This window comes from Myxine glutinosa, chromosome 7 (assembly GCF_964187855.1).
Source record: "Myxine glutinosa chromosome 7, kmMyxGlut1.1, whole genome shotgun sequence".
Classification (NCBI taxonomy): Eukaryota; Metazoa; Chordata; class Myxini; order Myxiniformes; family Myxinidae; genus Myxine; species Myxine glutinosa.
The window spans coordinates 83532768-83556767 of NC_136267.1; the positions used below are offsets into that span (position 1 = coordinate 83532768).

The window sequence follows — 24000 nt, forward strand, 5'->3', positions numbered from 1 at the left end:
AAAATTAAAATTTGATGGATGAAAATGTACCAGAAAAGAGGACCGTGGGCCAAATTTCAGCTCTTTAGGACGTATGGAACCTTTAAAAACGAACGGCTCAAAGATTAGAAATGGGACAAACAAAGTTCAGATAAAGTTAAATAAAAGTGTGTAATAACAAGTTGGAATTACTTTTAATTTTTTAAATCGTTCTTTCGTGCCTCACCCTTTGTAGCTATGTGGAAGGAAATATTAAATGATCCCCGACCCCATTCATTAGTGGGTTTAGGTAAGTGTTTTAGGCTCACACAAAAAAGGGGGGGAAAACCCCAAAATTTGATTTGTTCAAAATTCGAGAATTAGACAAGATTATAACAGCACAGGGCAACACCGGACACCCCTGCTCGCACTTTATAAACCCAGAAACTATAATTATATGGTTTCTTCAATGTATTCACTTTATTATTTTGTATGTGGCTTATGGCTGCTGGTTGCATCATTTCTGGTGGCACGGCTATGCCATTTTTGCAGTACCCCCCATTACCAGTAAGCTGGTGCTCATTTTGCCAACCTCGGAGGGATGACAGGCTGAGTCAACCCACCTGGAGTTCTTATCGGCTGCATGACAGGGGCTCGAACCCAGGACCCTAAGATCTTAAGGCAGTCACCTTAACCATTAAGCCCAGATCAGGCTATCCACTTTATTAAAACCTGCCTATAAACTTACTTAAGTCACCCAAAGAAGTAAGTGGGGTATCCACAGCACGTGACATGTGATCCCGACAACACTGCACCAGACAGGATAAAACTTTTGAAGAAACAGATTGGAAACCTTCCACAAAATTTCAAGAACTTCCATCAGCAATGGTACAAGGTTAAAACGAACAAGTACAAAAAGTTTTAATTAAAACAAAAGCCGCGTCGATGTTACACAATGCCTAGATGCAGCTGTGCCTATAACGTCGATGTTATAGGCACAGGACATTCCTATTGATTCGATTACTTGATGTTATTTTTGTGCAAAGTGAAAATATATCTCGGCAATTTCCCGTGTGTGGCGACGAATTTTTAATATATCTCGGCATTTTCCCGTCTGTTATTTCAGGCGGTGTATGACTGACCATGCCGCGATTTAAACAAAATATATTGTTGCGAATATGGAATTTGGCCTCCATATCCGCTTGTAAATATTCCCCTATTTTCTCCGATACTCCCCAACTCTCCCTTACCCCATTCCCTAGTCCCATTGTCTGTAAACAACACCCATTAGAGCCGATCTTCCCCTTCATCCCCCCATTAAATGTCGTGCCCAGGTCCCCCGCACCACACGTAGACAATTATAGGACATCTTGCTAGTTATTCTTAATCTATGTCAGTTAAGGACTTGTTTCCATTAATTATGACTCTTCGTTGCACCAGAATGTGATTATATGGCACCTGTTAGGAAGTTTAGGACCTTCCCATACCTCCCCGCATCTCTTCCCATCATCTCAAGCTCCAACAACAACCACAACAACAGCGGCTTTGCGTCCTCACTCCGGCTCGGTTGGCCGCCATTGAACATGTGCTCGACGGGGTTACCCAGAAGGGGGCTCCCTGTCGGCCCCTCGTCAAGGGCGGAGCCGGTAACCCCCGCACCCAATGAGAAGCCATGGGCCGATGCCATATGGGGCGGAGCTAACGAGCGAGGGCGTGACTCCCCGCCGGATATACGCGGCCCCGCGCCGGACGTGACGTGAGATGCGCCCCGAGCTTGGAAGGACAAGACGCCACCCTCCCGAGCGCTGAGCGACCTCCCCGGCATCTCCACCAAAGTCGCGACCCACGAGCGCTGAGCGACCTCCCCGCATCTGCTGGACACCACCGTACGTGATTCTGTCCCTGAGCCAGGTGCACCTGAGCCATCGACTGCCGTTTTCCTTGCCATCAAATCCCGTGTGAGTCAGCGTTGTCCCGTTTATCTGTGGTCTGTCTAGGGTTAATATAAGGTTGTGTCTAAGTGCCCACCTTCCTATGTTTCCCTCTTGTAGTTGTAATCTAACCTTTTTCCGTACGAATATACTTGAGAACTGAACCCCCGGTGTCGTATTGTGTCATTATAATCCAGCCGGGTGTCTTCTCTTTCCTATTGAGCCAGCATAGCGCGGCTCGTCAACGTCGAGTATAGTCGGGTAATTTGTGGTAATTTGTGCGGATACGGCGGCCATCCCGCTCGGCCCACCATACCATCAAAGTCGTATCTGTAACAATTGGTGTCGAGGAGTGGAATTCGAACCCGGGACTAAATTAGTTAGGCCCAAATTTTGGGAGGGAAAATCGATTCGGAGCGCGTTTCCCGCGCGAAATTATAACGGCGAAATTTCAATTAGTTTTACGAAAATAAAAAAAAATAAAAACCGAGTTTTGAAAGTCGCGCTATGGCGGATCAAGACGGCTGGGGTCCGGTAAAGGAGAGTGAGGTAGGGTCGATCCAGGACCAAAATGAGGGACAGGAGGAGAGCGAAGCAGTGAGGGCGGCAGGTTCGCAAAATAGCGCCGTCACGCACGAAGAAGCGGGCGCGCAAAATGGCGCCTCGCTGATCACCGCGCCAGCGACCGTGGCAGCGCCCCCGATGGATTGGGGCCTTTTTTTCATACAAATGAAGGCCCTTATGGCCCAGAATAGTGAGCGATTGGAGGGCCGGATGGATGCTCAGAGTGAGCAATTGGGGGTAATGGGGAACCGGATGGATGCTCAGAGTGAGCAAATGGGGGTAATGAGGGACGAAGCGAGGGGTACCAGTGAGAAGTTAGACAATAATTTTGAGGGGTTAGACAACGGGATAAAAGAAGTGAAAAATGGGTTAACGGGGGTAGAAAACAGAATGGCCGCTCAAGAGAATCAAATGGAAGGGATGCAAAAGGGGTTAGAGGGGGTAGAAAATAGAATGGCTGCCCAGGAGAATCAGATAGAGGGAGTGAAAAATGGGTTAGAGGGGTTAGAAAACAGTATGGAAGGCAAATTGAGGGACATGAGGGACCAAGCGGAAAGGGAAGTTAAACAAATGGAGCAGCAGATAGAGGGGGTCAGAATGGGGGTAGAAACCAAACTGGATGCTCACAGGGAGGAAATGGAGCAGATGAGGGTGGCATCTGGGCAGGAGATGCAAGTGATGGGAGAGGAGATCAGAAGAGGAGTGAGTGAGGAGGTCGGAGGAGTGCGCGAGGAGGTGAAGCACTGTAAGGAGCGCATGGAGAAGGAGGTGAGAAAGGGGACTGTAAAATTGCAAGGTGGTATAGAGGAGTTGACGCTGGGAGTAGAACAACTGACAGTGGGACAAAAGGAGTTGGGGGACCAGGTAAAGAAGAACACAGCGGTAATAGAGGGTTTAAAATCGACACAGAAGGAGATGAAAAAGGACGTAGGGGTAATTAAAAAAGAGTGCCAGACGGTACATGAGGACCTGACGAGGAAAATGGACAAGGTGGTAGAGGTAATGGAGGTTAAAGAGCGGGAGGTGCGGGAGCACATAGAAAAAAATAAAGTGGAGTTAGAGGAAGAACTTAAAGGGGCGCACGAAGAGATGAAGGAGATGAAGCAAAAATTAGAAGAAGTGGAAGAAGGGGTGAGCGAAATTAAGAAGCGACGGAGAGAGGATAAGAAAGAGATAAAGGAGGAAGTAAAAGAATTGGTCCAAAGTCTGTGTTCGGATCGTGATGATGTGCTCATTAACCGGATGAGGGATTCGCAGGTGATGGAGGAGAAGCGAAGAGAAAGAGGACCCGGTGTAAGTGGTGACCAATATGGTCGTGCGTATGATGCGCCAGGTGATTTAATAAGCTTGGGGGTCGAGATAGACCCGGATGTTCGTGAGAGGCCAAGAGTGAGGTGTATGGCTGGTCCGGAGGGTATGGAACGAGAGGTGCGAGGTGTGGGTGAGCAAGGTTGTGGTGGTATGGAATGGGTAGCGGGTTGCGGAGGTGTGACCCATGCATCGACACCAACAGGGGTAGTTGTTGGAGGGACCGGGGAGGCACGAGAGCCCCTTGGGGGTAATGTACTGTGGGGGCCCGGCCGGTTCGGCCCCGCGCTGACCCCGCAAGGGGCGACGCACGGGGTCCGGCCGGCGGGCAACGACTCGCATACGAGGTGGTCCCACAAGGTCCCACTCGCGCCGTATGACGGCAAGAGTGATCTACGCGCGTACCTGGCGCAGTTCGACTGTGTGTGTAAGGGTAACGGTTGGGGTGAGGACGAAGGTGGAGTACACCTGGTGGCCGCATTGCGCGGCGCGGCGGCGGAGGTGCTGACGGCATTACCAGCGGGTGCTCTCACCCTGCCAGCCCTCCGCGACGCCCTAATTAATCGATTTGGAATAGAACAGCAGAGCGAGCTTGTTAAAGCTCAGCTCGCGCTGCGAAAGCGCAAGCCCCAGGAAGCCATCGGGGAACTTGCCCACGACATTCGCCGCGCAGTGGGGATCGCACATGCTAGCATGGCAGCGGATTCCCGGGAAAGCCTGGCGCTGGACCATTTTATCCAGGCCCTCCCGGATATTGAGCTCCGGCAACAGCTCGCCATGTGGCGCCCGCAGACTCTGAGCCAGGCGGCTGACGCTGCGGCCCGTTGGGAAGCAGCGAGGCCCCTGGCCCGGGGGGGCGAGCGTCTCGCAATGGCGGTCCGCCAGATGGGACCCCCGATGGAGGGCGGACCCCTTAGGGGGCCCGCCCCCGACGTGGGTCCTGACCTGGCGGGCATGGTCCGGAGGCTGGTGGACCAGCGCCTGGCAGGACCTGGACCATGGCAGGCGGCCCCGGAGGTGGCCCGCGGTGGACCACGAGCGGGTAATCCAATTCGGACCTACAGGGGGGGGAATTTGGAATTCCGGAGGCAAGCACCTTACCAGGTGAGGTGCTATACCTGCAACCGCCTGGGTCACCTGGCGCGGCACTGTCGAAACGCGCGCCGGGATGATCCCCGGCAGTTGAGGTCCTCAACTCCGCCCAGGGGGGAGCGGGTTAGCCGACCCCAGACACCCCCCCGCCAGACCCCGGGAAACTAGAAGGTGTCGGGCACGTAGGGCGGTGTTCGGCAGCAGAGGATGGAGGAGAGCCCTCATTGACGCGACAGGTCATTTATTGTGGCCAAATTGGAACCGGTAGCCTGACAATTAGATGCAAAATTGCCGGCGTGGGGGTAGACGCCGTAGTGGACACAGGAGCTAGCGCCACGATCATCAGCCCTGTGGTCCTTGATTCGAGTGCAGGTGGCTGGGATAAGATCCAGCGCCTGCAAAATTATAGTTTGCAGCTTGCTACCGGGGTAACGGCCCCGATCATAGGGCGTGGTTCTGTGACCCTCAAGTTAGGGTCGGTAAGGAGGGAGATAGATGTTTGGGTGGCGGAGGTGTGCGACCCATGTTTAATAGGGTTGGACCTGTTGACTGCCAGCGGTTGTAAAATCGACTTGTGCCGGGGGATCCTGCAGGTGGGAGTAGAAGAGCTGCCGTTAGGGGGAGTGAGCACGGCCGAGAGAGCGGAGCTGGAGGCTTCCGAGGCCGTGACCATCCCCCCAAGGGCCGAGGCGATAGTGCCGGCCCGATGGGCAGCTCGCCCAACATGGCAGGAGTCCTGCGGCCTGGTCGAACCGGCGGCAGCGCAGTCCATACCGGGTTTAATCGTGGGCCGCACCCTTGTAAAAACGAACGGACCGGTAGTGGCCGTCCGAGTAATAAATATGAGTACAGAACCACGCACTATAGTAAGGGGCACGAGGGTAGCTGGCTGCACCCCCGTTGAGGAAGTCGCGACAGTGAGGGGCGAGAACGTCCAGCCGAGCCGACCCCGGGGGGAGCCTTCAATGACAAGTAGGAATTGGCCCGATCCCATTTGCGAGATGGTAAATCGTAGCAGCGTAGAGTTGGGAGGTACCCAGAGGGAGGCCTTACACAAACTGGTTGGGTCCCATTTGGACCTCTTCTCCTTGTCCACCGAGGATATTGGACGTACGGGCCTGGTGAAACATCAGATCCACACCGGTGAGGCCCGGCCTATTCGTCAGGCCGCCCGACGGCTCCCTTGGAGCAAGAGGGCGGAAGCTGACGAGCAGGTTGCAAAAATGCTCGACGCAGGTGTGATCGAGCCCTCGGGAAGTCCTTGGATGTCACCTGTTGTGCTGGTCAAAAAGAAGGATGGGACCACGCGGTTCTGCGTGGACTATCGCCAGCTAAACAACGTGACACTCAAGGACTCATATCCCCTGCCAAGGATTGATGACACCCTCGATGCCGTTGCGGGCTCAAATTGGTTCACAACTTTGGACCTCAAGAGTGGGTATTGGCAGGTGGAGATGGATAGGGCAGGGAAGGAGAAAACGGCATTTTCCACAGGTAAGGGACTGTATCAGTTTACTGTGATGCCGTTTGGTTTGTGTAACGCCCCCGCCACCTTTGAGAGATTGATGGAGCATGTACTAGGCGGCATGCCATGGCAATCATGCCTGGTGTACCTGGATGACGTCCTGGTACATGCCCAAACGTTCCCCCAGGCACTAGCTAATTTGGACCAGGTGTTCGGGTGCCTCAGACAGGCAGGGTTGAAGCTGAACCCGAGTAAGTGCACTTTGTTTGCAAGAGAGGTGGCCTATCTAGGTCACGTGATTGGCCGCGAGGGGGTAAAAACAGACCCAGACAAAATTAAAGCGGTAGAGGAGTGGCCCGCACCACGTACCATCAAAGAGGTGCGGGGATTTTTGGGACTCTGCTCCTACTACCGGCGCTTTGTGGCGAAATTTGCGGAGTTGGCCCGTCCCCTCCACCGGCTTACGGAGAAGGGGACGCGATTTAATTGGACACGGGAGTGCCACGAGGCCTTCCAAAAATTGAAGGGGTGTCTAACATCCGCACCCCTTCTAGCTTACCCCACTAGTGACGGGACATTTACCCTGGACACGGATGCGAGCCAGGAAGGATTGGGCGCAGTTTTGTCTCAGACACAGGAGGGCGTGGAGAGAGTGATTGGTTATTATAGTCGGGCCTTAAGTAGGCCCGAGAGAAATTATTGCGTCACTCGCAAAGAGTTATTGGCTATGCTGGCTGCCATGAACCATTTCCACCCGTACTTGTACGGGCGGAAATTTTTGGTTAGAACTGACCATTCCTCCTTGCAATGGCTCCTTCGGTTCAAGGAACCGGAGGGCCAAATTGCAAGGTGGTTGGAAAAGTTGCAGCAGTACGATTTTGATGTGGCCCATAGGGCCGGGAAGGCCCATGGTAATGCGGACGCACTCTCTCGGCGTCCTTGTCTGGGGGAAAACTGTAAATTTTGTGCGAGACACGAGGAGAGGGAGCAATTGGGCGATTCCGCCCCGATTCTCGTCGTCCGGGCAACCCGGGTGAGAGGGCCAATTTTGCCACTAACCGCGGACGAGGAATTTGGAGAGTTGGCTTGGAGCACGGCCCAGCAGGAGGATCCTGTTCTGGGGCCGGTGTTCCAATGGGTCAAATTGGGGCAAAGACCAAAGGGGGAAGAGGTCACCCCCCTCGGGGCACAAACAAAGGCATATTGGGCTCAGTGGCAGACCCTGGAATTGAAAGGCAACATCTTGTATCGCAAGTGGGTGGAGGTTCCCTCTGATCGAACTTCCTGGCTGGTGATAGTCCCTGACAAATTCAAGAACGTCATATTGCAACAGGTGCATGGTACCCGCTCCGGCGGCCATTTGGGCAGGACAAAGACAATATCTCGGGTCCGCCGGAGGTTCTATTGGGTGAATATGGGGCGCGACATACAGGACTGGTGTCGGAGATGCGACGCCTGTTCTGCCAAAAAGGGACCAGCACGGAGGATGAGGGCCCCCCTTCAATTACATCAGGTGGGGGCCCCCCTTGAGCGGGTGGCTATGGATATTCTAGGACCGCTGCCCCGCACCCGCCAAGGTAATAAGTATATCCTCGTTGTAATGGACTATTTCACCAAGTGGCCGGAGGCCTACGCCCTCCCCAACCAAGAAGCAGGGGTGGTAGCGCAGGCCTTCGTGGAAGGATTTGTGTGCCGGCATGGGATTCCACAGGAGTTGCACACCGACCAGGGACGAAATTTTGAGAGCAAATTGCTAAAAGATGTGTGCAGTCTCCTGTCAATTCGGAAAACCAGAACAACGCCTTTAAGACCTCAATCTGACGGGATGGTGGAAAGATTCAATCGAACTCTAATCCAACAACTGGCACTGTTCACCACCACCCGTCAGGATGACTGGGACGAACATCTCCCTTACTTGCTCATGGCCTACCGAACCAGCCAGCACGGGGCCACCGCATGCAGTCCAGCGTTGCTTATGTATGGGCGGGAGTTACGGGCTCCCGCCGACTTGCTATGCGGTCCCGTGCCAGACACAGTGGTTAACCCGCCGAGGGAGGGGTACGCACGTCACCTAGAGGAAGGCATGGAGCTAGTCCATGCCTTCGCCCGCCGCCAACTCCATCTGGCGGGGGAAAAGATGAAGCGCAGGTACGACGACCGGAGCCAGGGGAGTCAATACGCTCCGGGGATGAAGATTTGGTTCTTTAATCCCCGGAGGCGGAAGGGAAGGTGCCCAAAACTCACCTCCCCCTGGCAAGGCCCAGGAGTCGTCCTGTCGCAAATCTGTGACGTGGTCTTTAAGATCAAAATGGGGCCACGAGCCCTCCCTCGGATCGTCCACGCCGACCGGGTAAGACCTTACACCGGCGAGCAGGCGCCCCCGTGGATTGCCTCGGCTTTAGATGCCGAGGCGGGACCCAGTACCTCTGAATAAGGGGGGGCTTATTAGTGCCAGAGGACTGGGGGATTGAGGAGCGATAGGCCCGGTGGGAGAGGGTGGCATCCCTGCCACCCTTCCCATGGTGGGGCAAAGGAGCAATAGCTTATGGGGTGTATGGCAGTGAAAACTAGCCCGGGTGGGTTAGGATATGGTGTGTAGGGATCTAGCGAAGATGACATTAGGTAACGTTAAGTTTAGTTAGTGACTGATACCTGTAGTGGGGACGCAGGTAGATTAGTATGGATGATAATGACGTGGGAGCGCAATAGTTTAAAGGGACGACTGGGAAGCGCAAGTTTCAGAAGGGAGTAGTTAGCTGAGATGATGCTGTGTGTGTGAGGATTGAACAGGTGTGATTGCACAGGTGTGCAACTGGACAGGTGTGTGGAGTAGTGTATGAGTAGTGAGTGTGTGGATCAGCGCGAATGCGCTTGGGGAGAGAAGGGTGCAGGTGGCACCAGGTGTGAGAGCACAGGTGTGCAGGTACAGGTGTGTGGAGAAAGTTGGAGTAAGTGGTACGGAGTGGTGTGCATGGTGCGAAGGTGTGGATGGGGGAAGAGTGGACCCCTTTCACGAGTACCCGGGGCGGGTAGTGTAAGTGTTAGGTAGAGGGTGCAGGTAAATTGTGGTTGGATATTGGCATTTGTGGTGCGGTTGCAGAATGGTGTTGTGAATGGGTGCATTAGTGTTGTGGAAATGGCTGGGCGTGTAGCCTGTTAGTGTGTGTAGTTGGTTGAGCACTCCACCACTGTGAGGATGTCGGCCAGGTGAGGCCGCAGGTGGGCTCTGGGAGCCGGTAGTTGTGAGTGGGTGCCTGAGGATCCCGGGTGTGGATCGGGCAGCCCAGTGCCAGAGAGGGCACGGAGTGGGGAGAGAGCCAGAGGGCCTGCCCCAGTTAGTTAGGTTAGGGTAAGGAGCAGGTAAGCTCGGAGGCAACTGCAGTGGTGGAGGTGTGCAGGTGGGTAGACCCACTGGGAGAGGTACACGTCGCAGCCCAGAAATTGTACGAGGGCACCGGGAGATGAATCGGGGGAGTGAGACCCCAAATTGAAGAGCACCACAGTTTGGCCAATGGGAATTGGTTTTTAGAACCCATAGTGTAAGAGGGCCAATGGTTTGGCCGGAGAAAGCCCCCGGGTAGTGTAAAGTTGTTAAAGTCATTTAGGAGATAGTTAGGATTGATGAACCTGTCGCACCATACGCAGCCACTTACCTGAGGTGATGATGATGACTCCACACCTGTGTTTTCTTTGTTCTGTTGCAGGAAATGAGAATTGCTGTGAGGATTTGTGAGACGCATCACGACGTGGATGAGACATTGGGGTGATTCCATCTCTCCCTCCCTAGGAGGGACTGATGATGAATTGGTGATAGCAAATTATGATGTTGAGTTGGAGATGGCAAATTTTGATGAGAGTTGAAAATGGCAAATTTGATTGGTTAGGAGGGAGAGAAGACGAATTTGGTATATGGGAGGAACGGGGAAGACAGTAGGGATGTTTGTTGATTTGTAAAGTAGATGTTTATGGGTAGTGTTGTGTTGTGTGGATACAGTAAGGGGTAAGGGAGGGGCCATGTAGGTTACCTGGTGGGGGGGGGGGGCGTACGATAGGAACGTACCTGTCTCACCTGGTTCCCATGTGCCCCCAGTGTGCATTACCTTACATTGCGTGCACTTTTGCGCCCTTACCACCTTACTCACTTGTCTGCTTCTTTTGTCTCCCACCTCCGAGGATCTGGCTTTGGGGTAGAGAGAGAGGAGAGAGAGGTGCTGGCTGCGCAGTTGTGGGCCTGCACTTTCGCTGTTCGCTGCCTGGATCGGTACACCATATGGACCGCAATGTTTGTGGCCACCCACAATGGACCGCAGTTCGTTTGCGGCCAAGCACCACCCGGGGATGGACCTATGGATCAACGTGGCACCTATGCCATACAGGTGAACCACTAATAGTTAACACCACCAAGTGCACCACAAGAAGAGCAAGAGACACCTGCAGGGTTAGGGGTTGTTGAAGTTATTTTTATTCCAATGAACAATGGTGACTGCACCGATTGGTGGTGGGGTGGTGCTTTTGATGCGCGGGAAGGGTGCTCTGCACGTTATTAAAGGCCGTCGGCCACAGAGCACTCGTGGGTTGGTGTATCGATGTTGGCAAGCGCGCTCTCTCTATGCATAACATCTGCATGTGTTCCTCCAAAAACAGGTCCTGGATCGTAGTGTAAATAGCAGCGTAGTCTTGTAAATAATGCTCCCTACCGGCTGTATGTTTAGTTTGAGAATTCTTTCCGGATTCGGTTATCCTGTGGGTGTGTTTCTGTGAGGAGAAGGGTGCAACGTCGCAGGGGGACATATTTACTCATTTGTGAATATCTGTAAAACTGTCGCACTCAGGGTAGAGTTAATAGTAGAGGGAACTACATTGCGTGCCACACTAAAGTAGGTAAAAATTTATCGGGTCGGGACGCCCCGAGGGTAGAGAAGGGTGCAATGTTGCGAATATGGAATTTGGCCTCCATATCCGCTTGTAAATATTCCCCTATTTTCTCCGATACTCCCCAACTCTCCCTTACCCCATTCCCTAGTCCCATTGTCTGTAAACAACACCCATTAGAGCCGATCTTCCCCTTCATCCCCCCATTAAATGTCGTGCCCAGGTCCCCCGCACCACACGTAGACAATTATAGGACATCTTGCTAGTTATTCTTAATCTATGTCAGTTAAGGACTTGTTTCCATTAATTATGACTCTTCGTTGCACCAGAATGTGATTATATGGCACCTGTTAGGAAGTTTAGGACCTTCCCATACCTCCCCGCATCTCTTCCCATCATCTCAAGCTCCAACAACAACCACAACAACAGCGGCTTTGCGTCCTCACTCCGGCTCGGTTGGCCGCCATTGAACATGTGCTCGACGGGGTTACCCAGAAGGGGGCTCCCTGTCGGCCCCTCGTCAAGGGCGGAGCCGGTAACCCCCGCACCCAATGAGAAGCCATGGGCCGATGCCATATGGGGCGGAGCTAACGAGCGAGGGCGTGACTCCCCGCCGGATATACGCGGCCCCGCGCCGGACGTGACGTGAGATGCGCCCCGAGCTTGGAAGGACAAGACGCCACCCTCCCGAGCGCTGAGCGACCTCCCCGGCATCTCCACCAAAGTCGCGACCCACGAGCGCTGAGCGACCTCCCCGCATCTGCTGGACACCACCGTACGTGATTCTGTCCCTGAGCCAGGTGCACCTGAGCCATCGACTGCCGTTTTCCTTGCCATCAAATCCCGTGTGAGTCAGCGTTGTCCCGTTTATCTGTGGTCTGTCTAGGGTTAATATAAGGTTGTGTCTAAGTGCCCACCTTCCTATGTTTCCCTCTTGTAGTTGTAATCTAACCTTTTTCCGTACGAATATACTTGAGAACTGAACCCCCGGTGTCGTATTGTGTCATTATAATCCAGCCGGGTGTCTTCTCTTTCCTATTGAGCCAGCATAGCGCGGCTCGTCAACGTCGAGTATAGTCGGGTAATTTGTGGTAATTTGTGCGGATACGGCGGCCATCCCGCTCGGCCCACCATACCATCAAAGTCGTATCTGTAACAATATATATCTCGGCATTTTCCCGTCTCTTATTTCGGGTGGTGTATGACTGACCATGCCGCGATTTAAAAAATATATATCTCAATGGACTTGAAGTTACAGGCCTTTGAGAATTCATTTCGTTCTATAAGGGGCAACTTTCATCGGATTTTCTTCCCGTTTTTTTTCAACCGAGTCTAAAACTATGTTAGCGACTGTGAAAAATGAAATGATATATCGAATTTGATTTGAAATAAAACTGTGTGAGAGAGGAAGACACCACGGGCCTACAAAACAGGCCTCAAAGCTATGCGAGTTAATAAAATGGTGGATATTTGTTTATATGAAGCCTCTCCCACAATGGGTGGAGCTATGGTTCCCAGAATGGGTGGAGCTTTGAGGTTTTGTCTTCTCTGCAAGAACAAGAAGAACAAGAAGAACAACAACAACAACAACAGCAGAGGGCACTCTATGAGCAGCGTCTGCGACGCGGCAAAAAATTCAGGAGCATTTTAAAAGGCATGGAAGTTCATTTTAAAAGGAGGACTCAACGTTGATGAAGAGATGGTTGGAGACATTAGGGTTGCTGATAAATTGAGGGTTCATGCCAGGTTTTTCATTTTGGAGTCCATCCCAAATGCTAATCCGTAAAGCAGAAAAACTCTTGGTTTTACTGAAAGGGAACTAGTTTTAATTTACCTCTTTTTACCCCATATTTGTATTATAATTAACGCTCTACCCTTTACTTTGGAAAGGTAGTTTTTATAATGTAAGGTAATCATTACTCTGAAGGCATTTAAAATAGTTAACATGATGATATCATGAGGGTAATTTCATTTAATCATAAGAAAGCTCATTTCACATGAAATTGTCTTTACTTTAAAATATATATTTTTAAATTGTTAAACACAGACTACTACTACCTGGGTAGTACTTCCGTAACAGCCACAATTTTTGCCACCTTCTTGTGAGGTCAGCCCGGGGAACATTTCTGGCCCAAGTCTTTCAAAAGCCGGCTGGCTAAACCTGACATTGAACTGAAAGTTGTGAGAATTTAGAATTTGGGCACAATGCCAAAAATAGGTAGTTTGCCCAAACTTCGTAAATGACATCTGTGGGATCTTTAATGTCCACCAACGACCAATGTTGGCAGGGAACGTACTTGCAATAGATGATGCACATATTTATGCATCACCCTCAATCCAAACCCCCAGGGTGACTCAAAGCTGGGTAGAGATACAAACCCAGACAATATAATTCAAAGACAAGATAGTGTACATCCGTTTTTCAAAGACGAGTACAAAAACACACTTTGGTGTGGACGAGCGTTTTTTGTTGGGATCTACAACAACTCATCTTCAAGTGTTTATCTTTTTGTACATATTGGTGCAACTGTTTTGCATTTACAACAGAGATATTGCATCACATCAGTGGTTACCAAAGGAATGTGATCACGCGCAGATGGGATTAGAGATCAATGACATGCTCTCCAGCTTCAAATTATCCAGACAATTGTCTTCCATAAATATGGCCCGTCTCTCTTCAAAGAAGAAAAAGTCCAACTGGAGCAACTTTACCCAAAAATGTTATCCTGTTGCTCCCATGCAACCAAACCACCAGGAAGTGCTTCCCATACACCACATATTGATGGAGAACCAGATTACCAAAATTCCATCGAAGGACAGTTGTTTTCCTCTTTGGAATCATCATCTTGGATCTGCTTCAATTCTATAATCTAACCAAAAATAATATAATTGATGAAAAATATTGCTCAAAAGGAACTGTAACATTTTGTGGGTTGTTTTATGAATCAGCTTGTCATTGGCTGTCCCATTAACTGGTGCTTTCTGCCATGGACTCGGTCTGCATCGGTCACCTTCAGGGCACAGACCTGTCATTATTCTAAAGTTTTAGCATTTCTCATCTTCACTTTTTTTTTTCTTTAAAGGCACGCACAAACTGCATTCAATTTACATTTAACGTCGATAACCCATGACACTTAAGATCACTATCCCATCTAAAGTAATATCGGAGTCTGCGTTACTCTTGTGAAAGTTGTCGTTGGGATCCTTTATCTGCACAATAGTGTAGATAGCTCAGCCAGCGTATGAGGACAGTGTTCTCCATGATACAGTGAACACTTTTTGCACTGCTTTATTTGAAGTTTTGACCCTTCATGTCTTCGCCATTAATCATTATAAGGCGAGCAGGATGGCCTGAAGCTATGCGCACTCTCTTCTGAGACGTCTAGTCTGGATTTGAATCTCAGCACAGCTTTAAATGTTCACTCTGTTGTTTCACATGCAGGGAAAAGCGTCAATGTGTGTGCCATCCATTGGATGGATGTTAACATGGGCGGTCCGTCTGCCAACATCGGTTCGTGGATGTTAAAGATGCTGTACAAAATTAAACACTGGACAAATTCAAAATACTTGCAGACTTGGTCGAGTATCCTACGCCAGAGTGAAAACCCATCCAGGATTGTAACTGCAGACAATAAACTGCTTTGGCAGAACAGACACTCTGTATAGAGCTTGGCACATGAGTGACTGATTAATCATTATACCTTGAACCAGACAGCAAGAAGGAAACATGATATCAAGGGAGCCATTCTTCTACCCTAAGTGTTCACAGGACAGTTACTTCTTGCAGCGTTCCTGTAGGATATGAGAAAATCTGACTCAGACATGAATTTAGAGCTTGGAAAAGATGCTGACGGATCATATTTTACATGTTTCTGTTATTTTCAGGCCCATATGTGAAAGTAAGGATGTCGGCCTCCTCGGTATATCACATTGTTTGACTGTGATCCCAAATGCAGTTAAAATTTGGTCCTAACATTTAACATATATACTTCAGACTGCAGCTTCCCCTGTTATCGGCATCTATTTATTCCAAGGCTTTTTGTACATTTGAAGGAGTGCAGTACTGCAATAACCAATTGAACCTGAGTCAAGGCGAACAGGTGACATCTGATCACAGTAGGCGTAGTTGGGATATACTACCTGTACTCAATAGTGATGATTGTGCTGTCTGCTAAGGTACAGGAGAAGTTGTTTTAGGAACTTGAACTCAACTTGTTTCCAAGTGGCTCAATGCAGCCGGATACCATTCTCCTGAAGAGTGAAGAACTTTCCGACTGCATCATCCTCCGTCTCCCTTCATCTGTATATTATCTCTTTTGCACACCGCACGGAGGAATCTTCACAAGGCAAGACCAGGGAACATGACCTAAAAGTCACAGTGTGAAGCGGTCACATGTCAGATTCAGTTGCAAAAGTTTATATTGACACGAGAAACTGTTGTTCTAAAATAATATTTGGGATGTACTGCCAGCTTGGAGGAAATCTGTAATTGTTGAGCCCTCAGCTGATTTGTATACGCTCCAGAATGTTTGCACAATACTGAGATTATCAGATGCTACGGAGCATTTGCAGCCTCTGTCCTGGTCAGGCAATCTGGCTTTAATCTGGAATCACATGTGATTTGTAGATACTGTCAGGACTGTCACTGGTGTCCTTCTGACATTGCTGCTCCATGTTATAAGAGTGGAGATTATTTTCATACATTGCTGTGGCTAACAAGTCCACAAAATCATGTTTTGCAAGTGGTACTGTAATTCATGACCAATGCTTCACGTTTCCTGGACATTGATGCAATGTCACTTCTAAGGAGATGATCAAAGACAGAAAGGTTTCCTTCTCAAGTGAAGTAGATAGGAAAAGCTTACAAAACAATAAAATTCAAGAGTCGTAAGAAAAGAATATCAACTTCGTTTATTCATTGGCTCCATATGGCGACTGCTTTAAGTCCTCTCTGGTTTGTCACTGGCAGTAACATTCCTTTTAAGTTAGAAAGAAAACACATCTGCATTCCATCTCTGATCCGAATGCAAACTTGAACAAAATTCACAAACGGTTCTACCTGATACAATATTCACAATATTCTTAATTGATATTAAAAAGCATTTCTACCATGGTCAGAGCTCTGGTTGCCATAATTGCATGACTCCCCATGATGATGGACACCCTCAAAACACTCAATATCCCCGCTCACTGGCTTATATCAACCCTCTTCACTGGCAGATCCATGGCAGAGGGGCTGCACATAGTCCTACTCCTCCCCCTTAAAGGAAAAGTGGAGAAGAAAAGAAGAAGAAGAAGAAAAATACTCAAGCCCACACCAGTTTCGAAGGATATACTCGCCTCCTTCCACACACGGAGTGTCAAACCAAAACACAGTTTTCCATCGTATCAAATTTCAATCACACCGGACTTGTACAGTGCAGCATAGACAAGATGGCCGAGCCCACCCCACACCCTCCCTCCTCCACATCACCCCTGGGCTTTACCTGCGGAGTAGAGCCTTGTTGGTGGCATGCGGTTCGCTCATGGCTTTGAGAGGAAATGGCAGAGCAAGTGTAAAGTACTCATGTGACACACAGGGAAGTCATTCTTGTGGAGTCAGTGTGGTGGAGTGCGCACTCGCTTGGTTTGAGCTGTCCTTACTTTGGTCGCTATTTTTTGTATACAGCGTAGAGGTTTGTGGATGAGCTAGCAAAACAAATAGGGTTCAAAGTTACAAGAACTCGAGCGAGTGCAAAGTGGAGGCTAGAGTGAGCACAACACAACCAAATGAGTGCACAGCAAGAGTCTTCGCACTTCGGAAGCCCCTTGGTTTGTGGCGCGCTGAACATCGTCTTTCTCAAGTCTTCTTGATGGACTCTAGGACATGCTCTTCCAGTCTGCCTCCATGGCCGAGGGCATCAGGCCTTCTGTGTAAGTGGAAGACCTGGAAGCTGGAGTGGAAGATGTGGAAGATGTATGACATAGTTGTTGCAAGTGAGACATTGTTTAGTGAACAATCCAACTGGATGACAGTAATTCAAGGCTCCGGGGTTTGTAGGCGTGATAGCAAAGGTAAAATGGAAGATAGCCACGGATATTTCGGTGAAAGACAGTATTTTATCGAGAGAAAAGCACAACTATAAGGAGGGAATAAATGTAGAGCATTGTAGAGGAGACCAGGGTGTTTGAGCAGGATGGTACATAGTGTACTTAAGCATATAAGGTCTACATTAAGTACAATATAACAGGACGAGTCCGACTCACATTTATCGGTATAGGAGCAAACAGCTGCTTTTGCATAGCAGTTGAGAAAATAACTCAGTAGACCAAAGGGGAATATGAAAAGACATAGGCAAACTATTAAACATAAGGCATCAATCCCTTCCTCACTTCAAGCCTTCAAATCCCCTCCACACCCATCACAATCACCTGTCCAACTCACAATCCCATGAGATATTTGGAAGACATCTTACCATGAACAGGTAATGGCCGGTCACAGACGCCCGCCAAACCCATAATCCCGCAAAATATGCAGAAAAGATATGACATGGGTTTAATCCCCTCTTGAGGGAATGCCACATAGTTATTTGTGTGGTGTATAAGGTAACAGACTGCTGGCTCCATCACTGAGGCCAATCTTCACAAATCCCATGATGCCTATCAGCACCCTTTCAACTGTCACTTTGGTCATTTTACAATGAAGGGAAAACTTATAGGGAGGTCATGGCGATTGTGAATATGACAGCTCCGAACAAGTCTTTGATTCCGCATAGCGGTAAGCATCACACATGGTGTGTAAATTGTGGGTGGAGTCAGGCTAGCTGTCCAACCAATGGGTGGAACAGAATGTTACAGACAGATGGATGGACAGACAGACAAACTGGCATATTATAATATAGATACAAATATAGATAAGTTACATCAACGGTTTTGATCATGGAGTTAAGAGTCTGCTTTCTAAATTTGCAGATGACACAAAGCTTGGAGGTAACGTAGATAGCAGAGAGGAGGATAATCAGATTCAGGAAAGTCTAGATACTGGGCAAAAGGGCAAAAGCAATCGATTGGGCAAAAGATTGGCAGATGCAGCTTAATATCCAGAATTATAAGTGCCAGTCTTGGAGTGTGTCACACAGTAGGAGGGTCTGGGGGTGGTGATAGTTATGGGGGGCAGGTGCCAGATAAGCAGACAGAACATTGCCAGGCTACCAGTCATAAAGCCAACAGGGTTTTAGGTTGTATTGGGTTAGATCGAGGGTTCGTGAATGTGCCGTGCTGATGTTGCATTTGTGTGGCCTGGGCTGTTTTATTTACTTATTAACACCTACATTATTGTTTGGAATTCAGTAAACAATTGACCCTTGTGATCATCTCGACGAAGTTGTAAGGATCTTCCTACATATGCATCCCCGGCATCTAGAATACCCAAACATTTTCTGCTGTTAAAGGAGTCAGATTTCTTTTTTGTTTCACTTTTTGTAACTATAGCAAAGAACCTGTTTCTCTGGACAGGTTAATTCCCTCAATTTTACAATGTCTATGCTGCATTTTATTATGACTTATAATATCGATTTCCGCCACTCCTGGGAGTCGGAATTTTGTTTTGTAAAGTCGATCTTCAAGTTGTTCTTCATTCTCAGCATCTCTGCTTTATGGTGTTCTATTATAATGTTAATATAAAAACATGTTTGCCATCGAAGGTATGATTTTTTAAAATTCCTATCTAAAAACTTCTCATGCATGCCCCAGGTACAACTATCTGTTTTCAACCCATTCCATCCAGTGGCTGGGAGTGCATAGAAGTAAAACAAACCCACAAACAGTAAGATATTTAGTATGATAATTCCCCCATTTATATGACTAGTACAGTACATGCCCTCCCTCTGGAAGCTGTCGTTATGGTCATGTTTTTATCCTCTCTGGGGTATATAGATTACAGTAGAACTAGGCTCGGGTCCGTTAGTCTGTGGGGGACACAATAAGCATATAATGCCTCAAGAACATCGCTTTTCCTCCCTTTCAGTTTAGTGTTAAACAGCAGTAGCGACTGATTTAAAACGTCATCATACGTGTTTGTGCTCCATCATATTTTAAGCGGTGACGCCACTTCAATATTTGGCTATGTCCTTCCTTCCATCCATCCATCAGAAAATGAAGAAGAAGAACCCTTCTAAACCACCATGTTTAATTCTAAAAGGTTCTAAAGTGTAATTAAAGAGGGTAATTACCAAAGGGTAATTCTAGAGGGTTCTAAATGGTAATTCTAAGGGCTTATCAAGGGTAATTCTAAAGGGTAATTCTAAAGGGACCGAAAGGTGATTCTAAAGGGTGCTAAAGGGTAATTTTAGATTTGTTCCAATACTTGCACTGCCCTCTCTCCACCCCACCCCCAGGAGTACCTCTGGCTACGGCTTCCTCTCCGCTCCCACCTTTTGTTCATATGTGTTCTGTACCGTCCTCCAAACAGTGATGACTCCATTTACATTTCGCTGTCGGACAACATGGACCAACTTCTATCAACTCATCCAAACTCTCTCTTCCTCATATGTGGCGACTTCAACTGTCATCATGCCAGCTGGCTGGGTGTGGGTTCCTCTCTCAACAGCCATGGCACCTCAGCAAAGGACTTCTGCGACTCATTGGGACTGACACAATCTGTCAATTTCCCGACACGGATCTCAGTCAATGAAGTATCTTCTCTTCTGGACTTGGTTATGACGAACTTCCCTGCAAATGTCTGCTGCTCTTCTTCTGCTCTAATCGGTTCTTCTGATCATCTGCTTGTCAAAGTGGACATCTCTCTCGCCATTCTCAGAGAGCCTCCTCAGCGCCGACGAGTTTGGCATTTCACTCAGGCTGACTGGCACGGTCTGCAAGCAGCCATTAATCATCTGGACTGGTCTCCCATCTCTACTGCCTCTGACATCAATTCTTCCTGGGAATTCTTCCAAAGCAAACTGCTCTCTCTCATGCACAGATTTATCCCATCTCGTCTTCAGTTGTCTTACCCTTCCTCCCATCCATGGTACAATGAATCTTCGGGTGAGGCAATTGCCCTGAAACAACTTGCCTTTGCCTCTTGGAAGGCAAATCCAACTGAAGGCAATCTCAGTTCCTTCCACCAAGCTCGGAACAAGTGTGTGTCTACCCTCAGGAGTGCCAGGAAGCACTATCTCTCCACACTCAAGATTGAACTATCAAACCTGTCTCCTTCCTCCAAATCCTGGTGGCATCTGGGCAAATCCGTTTCTGGTGTTTGTTCCCCCTCCCATCCCCCCCTTACCTCAAATGGCTACACAGTTGACACCGCACGTGACAAAGCCGAATGCCTCAACTCTGTGTTTGCCTCAAAATCTTGTGTCCCAAACCCATCTCTCTCTGTTCCCACCTTTCCGAGTCGAACCCAACTGCTCCTGGACTCTGTGACATTCTCTCCTGACAAGGTGGAGAAGTTTTTGTCAAACCTCGACTCTGATTCTGCAACTGGACCAGACGGCATCAGCCCACGGGTCCTAAAATCCTGCTCTGCCGCTCTATCTCACCCTCTCTCTGTTCTTTTCACCCTCTCTTTTGCTCAAGGTCACCTGCCAGCATCTTGGAAATCAGCAAACATTACTGCTTTACACAAAAAAGGTGCCAAAACAGATCCTTGCAACTACAGACCAATCAGCCTGCTTCCAATTATCAGCAAAGTCATGGAATCCATCATTGCTTCGGATATCAAATCCTTCCTCTTCTCCAATGGCTTGATCTCTGATCATCAATTTGGATTCAGACCAGGTCATTCTACTCTGGACATGTTGCTTCTGCTGTCTCAACAATGGATGGAGGTCCTCAATGCCAAACAGGAAATCAGAGCTGTCTCACTTGACATGTCACGTGCCTTCGATACGGTCTGGCACCCAGCTCTGCTCACCAAACTCTCCTCCTCGGAGTCCTAATATCCTAATATCCATGGAAATCTCCACTCATGGCTTGCTGACTTCCTCTCTGGTCGTAGGCAACGTGTGGCCCTGAATGGATTTCTCTCATCTCCCCTTCCTGTTGTGGCTGGAGTTCCCGAAGGTAGTGTTCTGGGCCCTGTGCTATTTCTGGTCTTCATCAATGATCTCTCCGACTCTCTGGAAAATCCTCTCTATCTCTTTGCTGATGACTCCACTATCTGCCGCTCCATTCCTCATCCCTCAGATCGGCAGTCTGCAGCCTCCTCACTCTCTACAGACCTGAACAAAATCACAGACTGGTCAAACAAGTGGAACATGTCTTTCAATCCTGACAAATCTCACACTCTTACAATGTCTCTCCGAAAGGACTGACTGGAAAACCATCCCATCTACTTTCTCAACAATCCTCTCCAAGAAGTTCTGTCGTTCAAGCTTTTTGGTCTCACTATCTGCCATGATCTTTCTTGGGAAAACCACATTTCCAACCTGGCCTCCAAAGCCAGTCGCCGGCTGGGCATCCTCCGTCGTGCGAAGTCCTTCCTTGGCGCACATGAGCTCCTCACCACATACAAGGCTTTCATCCACAGCTCAATGGAATACTGTTCTCCCCTCTGGGCCGGTGCTCCTGCCACACACCTAGCTTGGCTTCACGCTGTTGAAACCAAAGCTTTCAGAATCATTGGAATCTCCTGCAATGAAGCAACTCCGAGGGCCTTTCACTCACTCACCACAGGCAGGTTGGTGGTCTTTCCGTCTTCTGCCGACTCCTCTCCGGCCTTGCTCCCCCAGCTCTCTGTGTGCTCTGTACCCCCAATATTCCTTCAGGTCGTACAAGATCTGCCTGCAACCCTCTTATGGTTAAACTGCCAAAATCTAGGCTCTCTGCTCACCTTCACTCTTTCATTCCCCTTTTCTCCCGCCTCTGGAACAAACTCCCCCACTCCCTTCAATCTCACTCCTCCCTCCAGGTCTTTAAAACAGCTGTTCACCACCATCTCTTATCTTCCCCCATCGAAAACCTTGATCTTTTCTACCCCTGCTAATTCACCCCAGATACAGTTGTTTTTTTTGAAATTACAACTTCATTCCTGGAAGTCCTTGCAGTGTTCATATGTTTTATACCTCTCCCACCTCCCCCCAAGCCCTCCCCCTCCCACATTTCTCCCGATGTCCCTGCTCTCAAATGTTGTGTTTGTGTCCTCCCCCCTCTCTCCCCATCTTGTCTATCTCTCCCCTTATTTTTTGTGTTTTATGTGTCGGTTTGACTTTTTGTGTGATTAATGTTAGCTCTTTCACGAGCCTCGATCTTGTACACAAAAAAAACAAAAAAAACAAAAAAACTTTTGCTTACTTAAAATGGGGGGGACTGAACATAAAAAGTGCTGTTGTTCTGCAATGGTAAAACATATAAATACATAGAAATACCAATAAACAAAAGCTGACCTTTTGTACTCTTGCCTCATATTCATCTATTGATCTCAAATCCTCATTTCTTGAGTATATAGCAATAATAAGGAATTTCACTGTACCAATACTTATGGGGAGCACTGTTGTTGTTTCATATGCAGCATGTGGCCACTGGTTTGCATCATTTCTCTGGAAGCGTGTTTGTGCTGCAATTACCAGTGAGCTGGTACTCGAGTGGCCGACCTCGGAAGGATGATAGGCTGAGTCAAACCCCCTGGTGTTAATTCAACAATAAACCGGGATTCAAGCTCAGAATCCTGGGATCCCAAGCCAGCACCCTAACCGCTAAGCCAACACCAGGCACTATGGAGAAGTACATCAACAACATGCCCCTACACCCATCCTCCCCCATGCAGACCGGTCCAACTCCCCATCTCCTGTCATATGTGTACGGTACATAATAAATTGGTGGCACCTCAATCATCCTCATCATCGATGCCCCACCATGCTCTTTACAGAGCGTTTGTGCTGCCGAAGCAGTTCAGGGGCGAGAGGTTTGCTGGGTGCTTTGCCGTTACCTTTGTATCAAGTCAGTCGGGACAGGAATTTGGAATTTGGCAGGGTGCCGGCGATAACTCGCCACTCTTTGGGAACGACACCGTGGGATAGTTAACATCCACCAACTGATGCCAGAAGACAGGACGGCCAGTTTAAGATCCATCCAAAGGACGATGAACACAGATGGCTCGTCCTGCCTGTGAGGCGGGTGCGCATACCTGCATACCTTACAATTTCGGGAAATAAAAACCTGATTTGCTTGCTGGTCTCTATCGATAAATTGTATGCAGAGAATCTACAGGTTTCATAACCATTATTCGGGCATCAGCAGTGTCCCATAGCAAGGAATACACTGGGTTTTTTCATCACAAATCCATGGGTTTTGCCATGTTGATGGCATCACCTTATCCCAAAACAGAAACTAAGTTACTAAGCCAATCGAGGCAACACAGATCCCTTTGCTAGACCGTTATCTTTAAACAGTTGGACCCTGGGAAAAGTGCTGAGGATACAAAGTTGACTTTAAGAAGAAAAGCTCATGATCTTTAAAATTGTATGCATGGTTTTATGTACCAGCCTCCATTAGCACTTAGACATGGAGATATGATCATTTCATTGCAGAACCATTATGTTAAAGACCCAGACAAGTCCTTGGAACATTGACTCGTGTGATCACTGGCAGGAGATCAGTTTCACAATGAGGTTTTCAGAGACGACGATAACATATTGTCTCTAGGCAACAACACGGTTGGCTAGTCAGGAATGAAGGATCACTCTCCAGGAGAGCCTTGGCCATGTTTACAGCAAACAACTTAAATGGCCTACCGTGGAAGGCCTTTAATGTCTTTTTAAAACGTCTTAAGGCAAAGTAACGTAAGTAACGTCTGCTTGAGTGAGTGCTTAAAGCGGCTCTTCAAGT

General features: G+C 48.7%; 1 protein-coding gene and 1 long non-coding RNA gene across 3 annotated transcripts in view; one reads left to right on the plus strand and one right to left on the minus strand.

The window, feature by feature from the left end:
• The window catches only part of LOC137431363 (retinoic acid receptor alpha-A), a 279676-nt gene that overhangs the window by 142770 nt on the left and 112906 nt on the right, over positions 1-24000 (plus strand). The window lies entirely within an intron of this gene.
• The window catches only part of LOC144892961 (uncharacterized), a 30663-nt gene continuing 22746 nt past the window's right edge, over positions 16084-24000 (minus strand). The window contains exon 3 of the long non-coding RNA XR_013624110.1: positions 16084-17123. This is a non-coding gene — a long non-coding RNA (uncharacterized LOC144892961). The remainder of the gene's footprint in view (positions 17124-24000) is intronic.